This window comes from Pundamilia nyererei, unplaced genomic scaffold, assembly GCF_000239375.1.
Source record: "Pundamilia nyererei isolate P.nyererei 1_Seehausen unplaced genomic scaffold, PunNye1.0 scaffold00043, whole genome shotgun sequence".
NCBI classification, from domain to species: domain Eukaryota; kingdom Metazoa; phylum Chordata; class Actinopteri; order Cichliformes; family Cichlidae; genus Pundamilia; species Pundamilia nyererei.
This window is the reverse complement of record NW_005187444.1, coordinates 2,125,746-2,136,108: the sequence shown is the minus strand read 5'-3', so window position 1 is coordinate 2,136,108 and position 10,363 is coordinate 2,125,746. Positions and strand designations below refer to the sequence as shown.

The following is a 10,363-nucleotide window of genomic DNA, read 5'->3' as shown; positions in this document are numbered from 1 at the left end:
CATGTGAATGTCAAGAGACAGAGCGGCTCGAGTAGAGACAGAGACAGAGAAAAAGGAAGAGAGAGAGAGTATTGGTCTATGCGTACAGCTTCCAACCCATACCCAGGGAACACTATGTGCTCTGTAGTCCCGTGAGACTTAATATGTAAGACACCCCTCGACCCCCGACCCCATCCCCTCACACCCGCACGGTCATGCGTGTGCACATGGACACGACCTGGAGATTCCAACGGCACGGAAAGTATACCAACCAGAAATGACAGCAGCTGAACAGGTTTCTTCAGCGTTAAACTCATTTGTCTGTCCATTCACAGACTCCGCGGGAAGAAAAGAATTCTGTGAATGAGTGAGCGGGAATGGGATGAATGAATGAAATGAGTGAATGAAGAGCAGCGACAAAGAAGAAGAATAAGAACTAGGGGGCGCGCTTAGCTTCTGTCCCTTTTAATGGCTTTTCTCTCTCTCTCTCTCTCTCTCTCTCTCTCTCTCTCTCGCCCCCCTCTCCTTTTCCTCCTGCAGAGGGAAGTGCGCCTGCACGGACCATAACCAAGCATGGAAAACAAACACATACAGTACACACACGACTGATGCTAAGGATGCCTAGCGTTATGTGTGTGTGTTTGTGGTGGTGGTGTGTGTGTGTGGTGACAGAGAGAGTGAGAGTGTGGGAGGGGGGGTGTTCTATAAATAGCACTATAACTCTGCTTCCATTGACATCATTTAGGCAGGAGAGATGGAAAAATAAATAGGTGGCAGGGAAGGGAGGGGAGCAGAGGGTGCAGGGTTCCTTAATCTGGGCTTGAAATTCAAACAAAACCTGGCCAGCCATCCCTGTGTACACACTCTCAACAAAAAATGGTTCTACACAGTAAACATGGAAATGCATCTTCTGGTCTAGACTCTCCTTTGATTTTGGGCTTCATTAAGTTTTTGAACGAATCATTAGAACCAGAAACTTGAACTGCCGTCACCCAAATGTTACATGGATTGTATGCTACCAACCATCTGCTTGGACCTGGCAAAATAAATAAATAAATTGCGATATATGTATATTTTTTTTTAGATCCTTATTTTTCTCTTAATTTCACTTCAAATTCATACTCCTTTATACATTATCTTCATTTTTTATTTATGTTTAGGGCATTTTTTTTAGACAGACTTATATCAAGCCGTCTTTCTATATTTGTGATGGTTGCAGTGCCTAAAGCATTGCAACCATCTTGCTAAGAATCTTTTGCAGCCCTCTTTTTTTCCATGTGCATGCTTGCTTTCATCTCCAGGGCCCAATAGTAAACATCAGATCAAAACACCGACTGTTTTCTAGAGAGACTGCAGCCCCCAAGTTGAAATGGAAAGCCATGAGGCGATTGGGAGGCGACATCAAACAAATTAAAAGGACCTGTGTGTATACAATGGATACACAGCCATATACACACAAAAGATGCAAGTGGAAAAGATGAGGGGCCATCACACACCCAAAGCTGATGTTTTTGGAAGGTATTATTGTTGACATGCCCTAAAAGGGGACAAGGCGGAGGGTTGAAGCTTTATAGGCTACAGTGAGAGAGTGGTCTTTTCATTTTGCTCAAGACTAACATTTCCTCTCAAACAGCCTGAGTCGTGTGTTTATGTTATTATGGAGGAGGAAAGGACAGCACACCGTTTTTTCCATGATTGGAGTGTCTTAGTCACACCCAGGATCACTCTCTGTCTTTCTATCACTGTCGTCAGCCTTGGCACTGACCCCTGAGTGCTGCGTGACTTCCACTGGTGCTGATGACGTCTTCTGTGATACATTTCTCCCCATGTGGGTTCCTCAACATGTCCTGTGATTACACATATCTGAGCCCCACATCCTGTACCTGTGACAATACTTCTTTCCATGTTGTTTCATTTTGGATTTCTTATTGGATAATGAAAGGAAACATTTCATGCGCACAGAGGTTGAAGGTTAGGTGCAGCTACAGAACCTCCAGAGCAAAGATTCTTAACCTCCTATAAGACCCGAGCTCTTCCATTGCATACATTTGTAATTTATCTTTGATATTTGGGCATATTGGGACCCAATGAATGTAAAAACAAAGAATTACTAGATTTTTGTTTTTAAGAAAAATGAGAGCCACATATGAGGATATTCGTTCAAAATTTTGATAGAACAGTGGAAGTATAATGTCCTCGTAAGTGGATATCAGGCCCTTCCAAAATCTTGTATTTTGGTCTAGACAACCCAAAATGTCATGTCCACATATATGGACGCCAGGTCCTAGGAGGTTAAGGACACTTAAGATGACCTATGTTTTCTTGATAAACCATTAATCTGCCATTTCTTTTTGGTAGTAACTTAAGCTGCTTAATGACACATTCACAAATTTAGGTGAAGATATAAAATCTTTCTTCCCTGTTGAAGATCACATACTTCACCTTCCTCCTCCCAAATAGCACTTACACCCTTTTTTTTTTTTTTAGAATATTTGGCACACGATTTCTCACAGGATAAACCTAAGAATTGTAGTGTTAAATTGTTACAGTGTTTGAATTATGTGCTTCTCAGTTCAAGATGATGAATCATAAGGTCTAATTCAGTTGTGATAGTGAAGTATTTTAGCCATGGTCTCTTGGTTTGCCTCTTTTTCTACCTCTTGTCATCACATTCTCTCTCGTTCGTTTTTTCCTTCTCTTTCATGCTGACTTACTGAAGGCTGCGTGAATGCCAGAACAACCTTTCAGAGGAGACATGAGTCTAAAAATTCTTAAACATCATCTGTTTGCATTTGTGTGCTTTATAGCCACGCATGTGTCATTGACGCAAAAGTTGGCAATTACTTAAAATTGATATCCTTAATGTTGTATAATGACAACAAAGATAGCAGCTTGTTGTCAAAACTTACTGGAATTTCTACTGATGCTTAATGGAAATGTTGTTTTTGCCCTCTGTGCTGGTTAAACTGTCCCACTGAAAACAGGACAGTACCCTTTAGAGATCCAGCATCTTAAAGGACCTGTTAAGTGCTGACAGTAACAACTGTCCTGTGGTTGCAGGCATACATTAAGAATTTAAGCCAAAGTTAAAACAGTGAAAACAATCAGTCCTATTTTAAAAGGAGTTGCCTAATTACATTGCTAAGTGTCCCAACAGGCTGTAAAATTATTGTTAGGGAGACCTGTTTGTCTCTCTCTCTATCTGTCTTTCTGCATGGTGTTCCGTCCTTGGACCTCGAGAGCTGCAGGTTAAATGGGGAAAAGGTTGTCAACATAGTCAGCTTGAGGCTGGAGGATATATTTAGACTGGAAAGACCAGAGGAAGGCAGGGAGAGACAGACAGGCAACAAGGAGGGAGAAATTCATTTTTGACCCACTTTCTGAAGCTGTTACTACCTGTATATCTTCTGAATCATTTGTATTTGAATCAGTGTTCTGCTTATTTGTGCTGTAATTTATCCATGCCTATTTGTGTATTTGCGGCAACAGTGGTTAATAAGGGTATATGAAATTCAGTTTGAATTAGAGTTCATTTTTTGTGTCTCTGCCTCCCCACTGTTTAGCACTCAGACATGAGGTGCCGGGTCTAGCGCTCAGCCCCAGTCATGGTGGTGAATGGGGGTAAAAATCTTCGAATAAAACATGCTGGCACATTTCATCCACACCTACCCACCAACCCCCCACCCCAAACGCCCCAACCCCAAACACTCATAAGCCCCACCCCTCTCTTCTTGCCAGCTGAATTAATCTGATACTATTTTTGAAAGACAGTGTTTCTAAGGGATACCTAATGACGCAATGACGTCAATGCAGGTCAATAGCACACTGCTGGAGAAGAGGACCAGGGAGGAGGAGAGAGAGCGAGAGAGAGAGAGAGAGAGAGGCACAGAGAAATGGAGAGGGAGAGAGAGAAAGGAGTGGAAGAGAGGTGCTTTCAGATCTCGTTGTCGAAACACCCAAGACAGTTCCCAGTGTTTTTACACTGACTGTTTTTCTCCTCCTGAATCATTTATTCCTTTTTATATACTTTTTTTTTTTGAAATTCCAATAACTGCACGAGCTTTCAGTCGGGCTTACCCTGCACCATTCATGCTTTCCGTCCCTGTCTGGAAGTAATTCACACACGCAGACCAACGCACGCCTACGCATAGACAGTAAGAAAAAAAAGAGTATTTGGCGTGAGGTGAATCGTGTGGCGCGCCTCCCCGAATGCGTGAAGTCCCCCTGATTTGGCGGGCTATTTCTATAATCAGGCGCACATTTGTAACTCTGTGCTCTTCCCCTCCTGTCCGGCTACCACCGCCACCTTTACATTTCCAAACCCCTCACCCCTCCCCGAGACCATCCATCCAAACCCACCGTTCTTTTGAGCAGGGTCCTTGAATCTTGAATGCAAACACCAAATATTTTACCCTCCGACAACAACAGGGAGAGGACGCGCAACGGACTGACTTTCTCCATCCTGGCGAAGGAGGAGAGACTGTAGGCTGCCCTGTCCCCCTTTCTGCTCAAATCATGTATTCAAACAGAGTTTATAAAGACACAGAAAGCAAGAAATATTGCAGGTAAGTTTTTTCTGTTATTTGTTGCGCGAAACCCAATTCGTGGGCAGCTAGTTAGGGAAGTTTGCAGCCTGACCGTGCTTGGATATTTTGGGACTTAGTCACCCCCATCATAACCGGTTGATCTGAAGACAAAGGTAACAGCATTCTCACGAGACGTTCTGTAGTGGCAGGGAACGCCATCCAAAGTGAGGTTCGCCTTCACTGGGACTCAAAAAAAAAGACCGCAATGTTATGCAGATCATTTAAGAGGACGTATTCATTGTTGCCTATCCGTTTGCATGCTGCTTGTAGTCGTGAATGTTTGCCTGCTAAAGCTTAACCTCACCACTTGTCTTTATTCCCTGCAAAGGGGATACTCAGCGCGACTTTTTTAAGGGTCATTGCAGGGGATGCCGTTTGGTGTCTGCGCACTGATAACTTTGGGAACGTTCAGAATAGGGTATTAAAAATAGCAGTGAGACGGGTTTTTTTTATTTTTTTTTGGTTGTGTCTGTGTGTGCATACTGGCAGCAGATGGGATTTTGCAAACACTCAAAGAGAGCGGGCTGCGGTAATGCGTAGGAGTATTCACGTGTTGGGGATCCTCTGCTTCAGGCTGCCTGATCTACTGAGATGCCTAGTAACTACTAAGAGATAGACAGAGAGGGAAACTTTGTGTTTACATAATCTGTATATATTTATGGATTTTTCTTTTACGGCCTCAACAACGGCGTTCTCCCCCGTCGTGACAAAGAAGTAGATGCTCATTCGTGAGTATTAGTTATAAACTTATAGGTTATGCGTCCTTAGTCCTCCACTTGTAAACAACTTTCTGCAGCGGACTTGCGTCAGCCCACACGTGTCGCCAGCTGCCTCGGAGGTACATGCTGTCTTGTTTTCTTTCATGGCCGCGATATAACCGCATTTGTTAGTCCCGTGAGTCTCAAAATGCTACTTGCATTCGCCGGAGCAACATAAGGTGGCGTCGTTATAAAACTCAAGTCTGGGAGGGAAGTTAAAAGATTCAGCAGAACAGGCAGGTTGAGCTGCCCTCACATGGCTCAAACAGCGACTGAGCTGTTCAGCACCACGGAGAGCTCCCTGTTCGTTTACGCACTCACATCCTAAGGTAAATTAGAAACTGTGGTCCAAAATGTTTAATGACGTGAAAATAAACGCATAAGGCTGTTTTATTTTCTATAGTTTGTTATTACTTCTTTGATGCTGTGAAAACGAATATTTTAAAGTTGTGCCAATGCGGAGAGGTTGTTACAGGTTGATGATAAGTTTACCTCGTACAAAAAGCGGTAATCGGAAACTGAATCAGTAAGTATTTTGTGTAACATTTGGCTTCAAGTCAGCACCACTTCACCTACGTTCATTTGTGTACACATTTTGAGTATCCTTGACAAAAACTTGCCACAGTTACTCTGTGGTTTCAGACTGTCATAGATCACAGTTCTCTGGATGCCACACCATCGGTGCCAGGACTTTTATTTCTTCTGGTTGCCGTAGATAGTTCTTTATATCCTTGACTTTATGGTTGAACTCGTTGGCATGGGGGGGGGAATGACTCAACGAAAACTGCTTAGAAGCAGCTAATCGCCTCGAGTGGCTAAAGCCGCTGCACAGTACTGTTCTTTTGCCTTAAAGGTCGTTTAAAAGTGAATCTTTTGTACTTTGTGCAGGTGTGGCCGGTAAAATTGAGAAATCCATTTGACAGACTTGGTGTACAAAGATCTTTGTGTGGTTTTTGCAGAAGGCACGCCTCCTGCCTGTGTCGGAGTAGTTGTGATAGTGAAAGGAACAGAAGGATGAGCAGTACCTTCTCGTTGTGATGTGAACTCGGACAAAAAGTGTGTTGTGTCTTGGTTTTCGCTGGAGTCAGGAGTGCCGGGTTTTTTTTTAATGTTTTTTTTTTTTTTTGGAAGGGTGGAGGTGGTGGGGGTAGACAAAGTTTGGGTTAAAATTAAAGGAGGTTCTCTGGTTGGGTTTGTCGACACCACGCGGTGATCACCGTGCACTGCGCTGGCAAACCTTGGCTTCATCTCCCACTGACACTGCTTATTCCTTGATTGAATGATTGTAGACCACTGTATGTGCTCATACGTGCTTGCATGTAGTGTAGCCAATGTTTGTTTTGTGTGAGCTAAATCAGATATTTACTTGCTGTGTCATGTTTTATACTCATACATTTGTGATAAGAGCCAAAGAGACTACAAAATACGCAAAGAATAAAACTCCTTTTTTTCATTTTTTGATTACTCGGGGTGCATTTTTGTCATCTCGGTATTCAGGATATCCTAAATCCCTTCTCTGAGCGTGTCCCTATACATGCATTCGCCAGCAGTCACGGACATACAGTTGGCCTACAGGCAGGGATAAAAATAGCACAAACCGATGCGACGGGCGCAGCCCTTTTCTCTTTCAGAGCCGACTTTTCTAGGTAGCTGCCACTCAGTTGGTACTCACTGCCTTCATTTCTAAAACCCTAGCACCATCCACCATAGGCCAGCCCGCCCCATCGGATAAAGTCTCGTGAATGTCCACGCGGCATGAGTGCAGATGGACGGCCTGGTGCGCGTAAAGAGGGTCTTACAGTAAAGATGTTATAGATACAGAAGAGGGCTGGGAGAGAGATTGAGCATACTGTGGAGGGAGGTTTGTTTGTACACCTTTGCACCGACAAGTGTGCGCTCCCGGGGGTTTGTTCCGTGGGCGAGCGGGGTCTGGTGCGTGGGCACGACCGGTGGAAAACAGGAGATTAAGGTTGTGTTTTCCTCTCCTTTGCCGTAGAGATACGGGTGTTTTGCCCGCCAAATGCACTGGATGCTGGGATATAAATTCTCCAAGACCAAAACAGCACCGACACTTGGTGTGTGGGGAGGGGGGGAGACATGGGTGGGAGGAGGGTGGCTGGAAAGCCAGATGCTTAGAGGAGGGTTTTCACCAAGAGATAACCTACTCTAAAGCTGCAGTTTCCACGAGTCCATACCATATTACCCACCAGTATATCCTCGTGTTTTATCACTCATATTTTTTCCTTCCACATGGCAAATTTTCGAAGAGAGCTGATGACAGAAAGGCAGCCTTTAATCAGACTCTCCGGGCTGTAAAGTGAGAGAATCTGAACGTGACGTCAATGCCTAGTAACTGACGCAGCCCTTAGAAAAAAGAAAAGAAAAAAAGGCTTTTTATTTATTATTTTTCGTCTTCTCGTCAGCAAAGCTTAATTATTAAATATAAGAGTGCTATGTCGTATGTCGACTAAAAGAAAAAATAAAATCCTTCAGGGACCGCCGGGCAGTCCGTGCTGATCAGCATTTGGACCTATTTAGCGTTCATGAGTTTCAGCTGCTGAAGTGACACTGGGACGAGAAGATTCTGAAGAGGGCGACAAGACATCAAATATTGTCGATGGTAATGGCAGCGTCGACGAGTTCCAGATTTCAGTTGTTAGGTGGTGAAAGTGGCGTGTTTTAAGGAAGAGACGGACGTGGTGGTGCTGTTGAAGGCACGCTGGGTTGAGAGGGGGGGGAAAAGGAAAAAAAAATCACTGCAATGATGCAACGGAGGGGACTCGGGGATCTTTGCAGAGTTGGAGAAGCAAAATTAATTTCCATTACATGCTCTTCACGTAAAGATCCCAAGCAGTGCCTTTTTTGTGGGTGTTTTTTTTCTCTTCTCCTTCCTTGTACTGTGACCTAAAAATAGCATCATAGTTTTGATCGTGCGCCAGAAATAGACAGACGGGTATCACTTGTATAAAAAGGAGGCGATCCTGAGCAAACTTGGACGTGCCACTGTAAGCCTACATAACAACAAATGGAGGACTTAATCTGTTGCATTTCTACCAGACTCTTGTTGCGGCTTCTTCTTTTTTCCCCTCCCTTTACTAAAATCTCAATTCTTGTCTTTCTCTTTCTGCAGTGTCGAACAAGGACGTGACTGCAAACTGGTGAGTGAGACGTTTGCACACACACTTGTTTAATTCCGTGTACTTTTTGTTGTGTGGTAATTGCTTGTGCATGCTGCCGAGTGTCTGTGCGGTTTCTATTCCTCCAATTTTGCCTTACACTTTGGCTCATGCACAAAAAATAAAAAAATAAAACTTACAAAAAAACAACCCCTTAACTTACGGTCCTACGCATGGATTTTGCTGGCATGCTTTACTAGCCATGTTTGATTGTAGAGCCGAAGCAACCCTTCCTGCAGAGTAGGAATCACCCCTTTTAGTAAATAAGCTAGTGCAAAAACTCCCTTTGTCTATTGGCGCTGTTGAGTCTCTATCACATATTTATTTTATTCCCTCCCATCTCTATGCTTAACCGCGAAAGCGAGGGGAACCCTTCTCTGATGAGCGCTTAAGGACGCCTTTCCCCCCGTCTTCTCCCCCCCCCCCCCCCCCCTCCCCCCCCCCCCCCCTTTTTTTTTTTAAAGAGGAATCTTACTGACAGAAAAGCGACGCTGGAAGAGGAAGAGGAGGGAGTGATGTGAAGGAGCTGTTGCTGCAGCAGAGACCAGGCACACCGCATGGGGAAACCCGGGAGCTGTCCAGCAGCAATGGTGCTGAAACCACACCAAGTGGCAGTAGTGGGCTGTTGCTGGTGTGCTTCACTGTATGTGCGTTTGTATGGATGCGTGTGTATGTTAAGGGGGCTTGTTGGTGTTGATCCCGGCAGCCAGAAGCTTTGTTTACTCCTGTTTGGAAACCAGGAGCTCGTATACTGAGCGAATCATCTGTCCTGGAAAGAGTATTGAAGCACCCCACCTTATCTAAGTTGCCCGAATCTACTAACGAGGGACACTCGCCGCCACCCCCCCCCCCCCCCCCCCCCCCCCCCCAAAAAAAAGATGTTTCTAATACAGTTCCTCCCGCCTGTATAGTTTGAACTGCCTCGACGGATGCCATGGGCAGAGAGAAGGAGAGAAAGAGGTACAGCCGGACTGACTTGGATCAGCTCTTCTCCTGCTGGCGTCAGCCTCGTGATTTCCTGGCGTGCCAGTCAAAATCATAAAGGATATATTCTCGCATCTCGCATCCCTACCAATCCAGCGGTTTGAACTGAAAGAGTTTGCAGTGCTCTTAAGAGCAGTTGCGAAATAGCTGAGGGTTTTCTGTGGGTTTTTTTTTTCTTTCTTTCTTTTTGAGAGCTCTTCTCACGATAACTTTTCATCCCGGCGAGGGCTTCTATCAGAGCCATCTACTCCACGACAAATTGTGAAGGAATCAGCCCGTTTTGTTTAAGGTAGCTGTGTTAAATTAGCGAACGGAAAGATCACAACAAGGCTACAGGCGTCTGCACAGCTCTGCAGCCCGACTGGGGACTCGACGAGCGCGCTCACCCCGAGTCTGTGCACGACTTTGGCCAATTTCCTCAGTACATTTGCATTCTGGCTAAAGAGCTACAGTGGATTAAAACGAGCAAACAAACAAAAAATAACAAAACAGATAAAAATCAACCAGCCACCGGTATTTGTCATACAAAAATTCCGTTCACCTGCGATACAGTGCTCCACCTCTCCAAACCCCCCCAAAAAGAAATTCTCATCAATTCTGTCGTTCTTCTTCGGCCAAAACCCGCAAATACGCACTCGAGGGACCATATTTTGCTCAATAATTCAACGCCAAGAGTGTAATTTCGGTGAAAAAAACACGGATTCCCGAGTCGTGACTGCTAAAGTGAGTAATGTGCGCGTTGGCTGCGTCAAGAGAGGCAGTCACTGTGCAGTGCAGACGGTGGGGGAGAATCGTGACTGACTGGGTTGCAAATGAAAAGACCACCCAATAAAAAAATATCTACACCGGGAGGAGGGGAGGGTGGGGGTAGGGGTGGGGT

At 44.8% G+C, this 10,363-nt stretch overlaps 1 long non-coding RNA gene across 1 annotated transcript in view; it reads left to right on the top strand.

The window, feature by feature from the left end:
• Positions 1-7,741: 7,741 nt before the first annotated feature.
• The window catches only part of LOC102210523 (uncharacterized), a 7,300-nt gene continuing 4,678 nt past the window's right edge, over positions 7,742-10,363 (top strand). Inside the window, exons 1-3 of the long non-coding RNA XR_311694.2 lie at positions 7,742-7,943; positions 8,454-8,481; positions 8,964-9,089. This is a non-coding gene — a long non-coding RNA (uncharacterized LOC102210523). The remainder of the gene's footprint in view (positions 7,944-8,453; positions 8,482-8,963; positions 9,090-10,363) is intronic.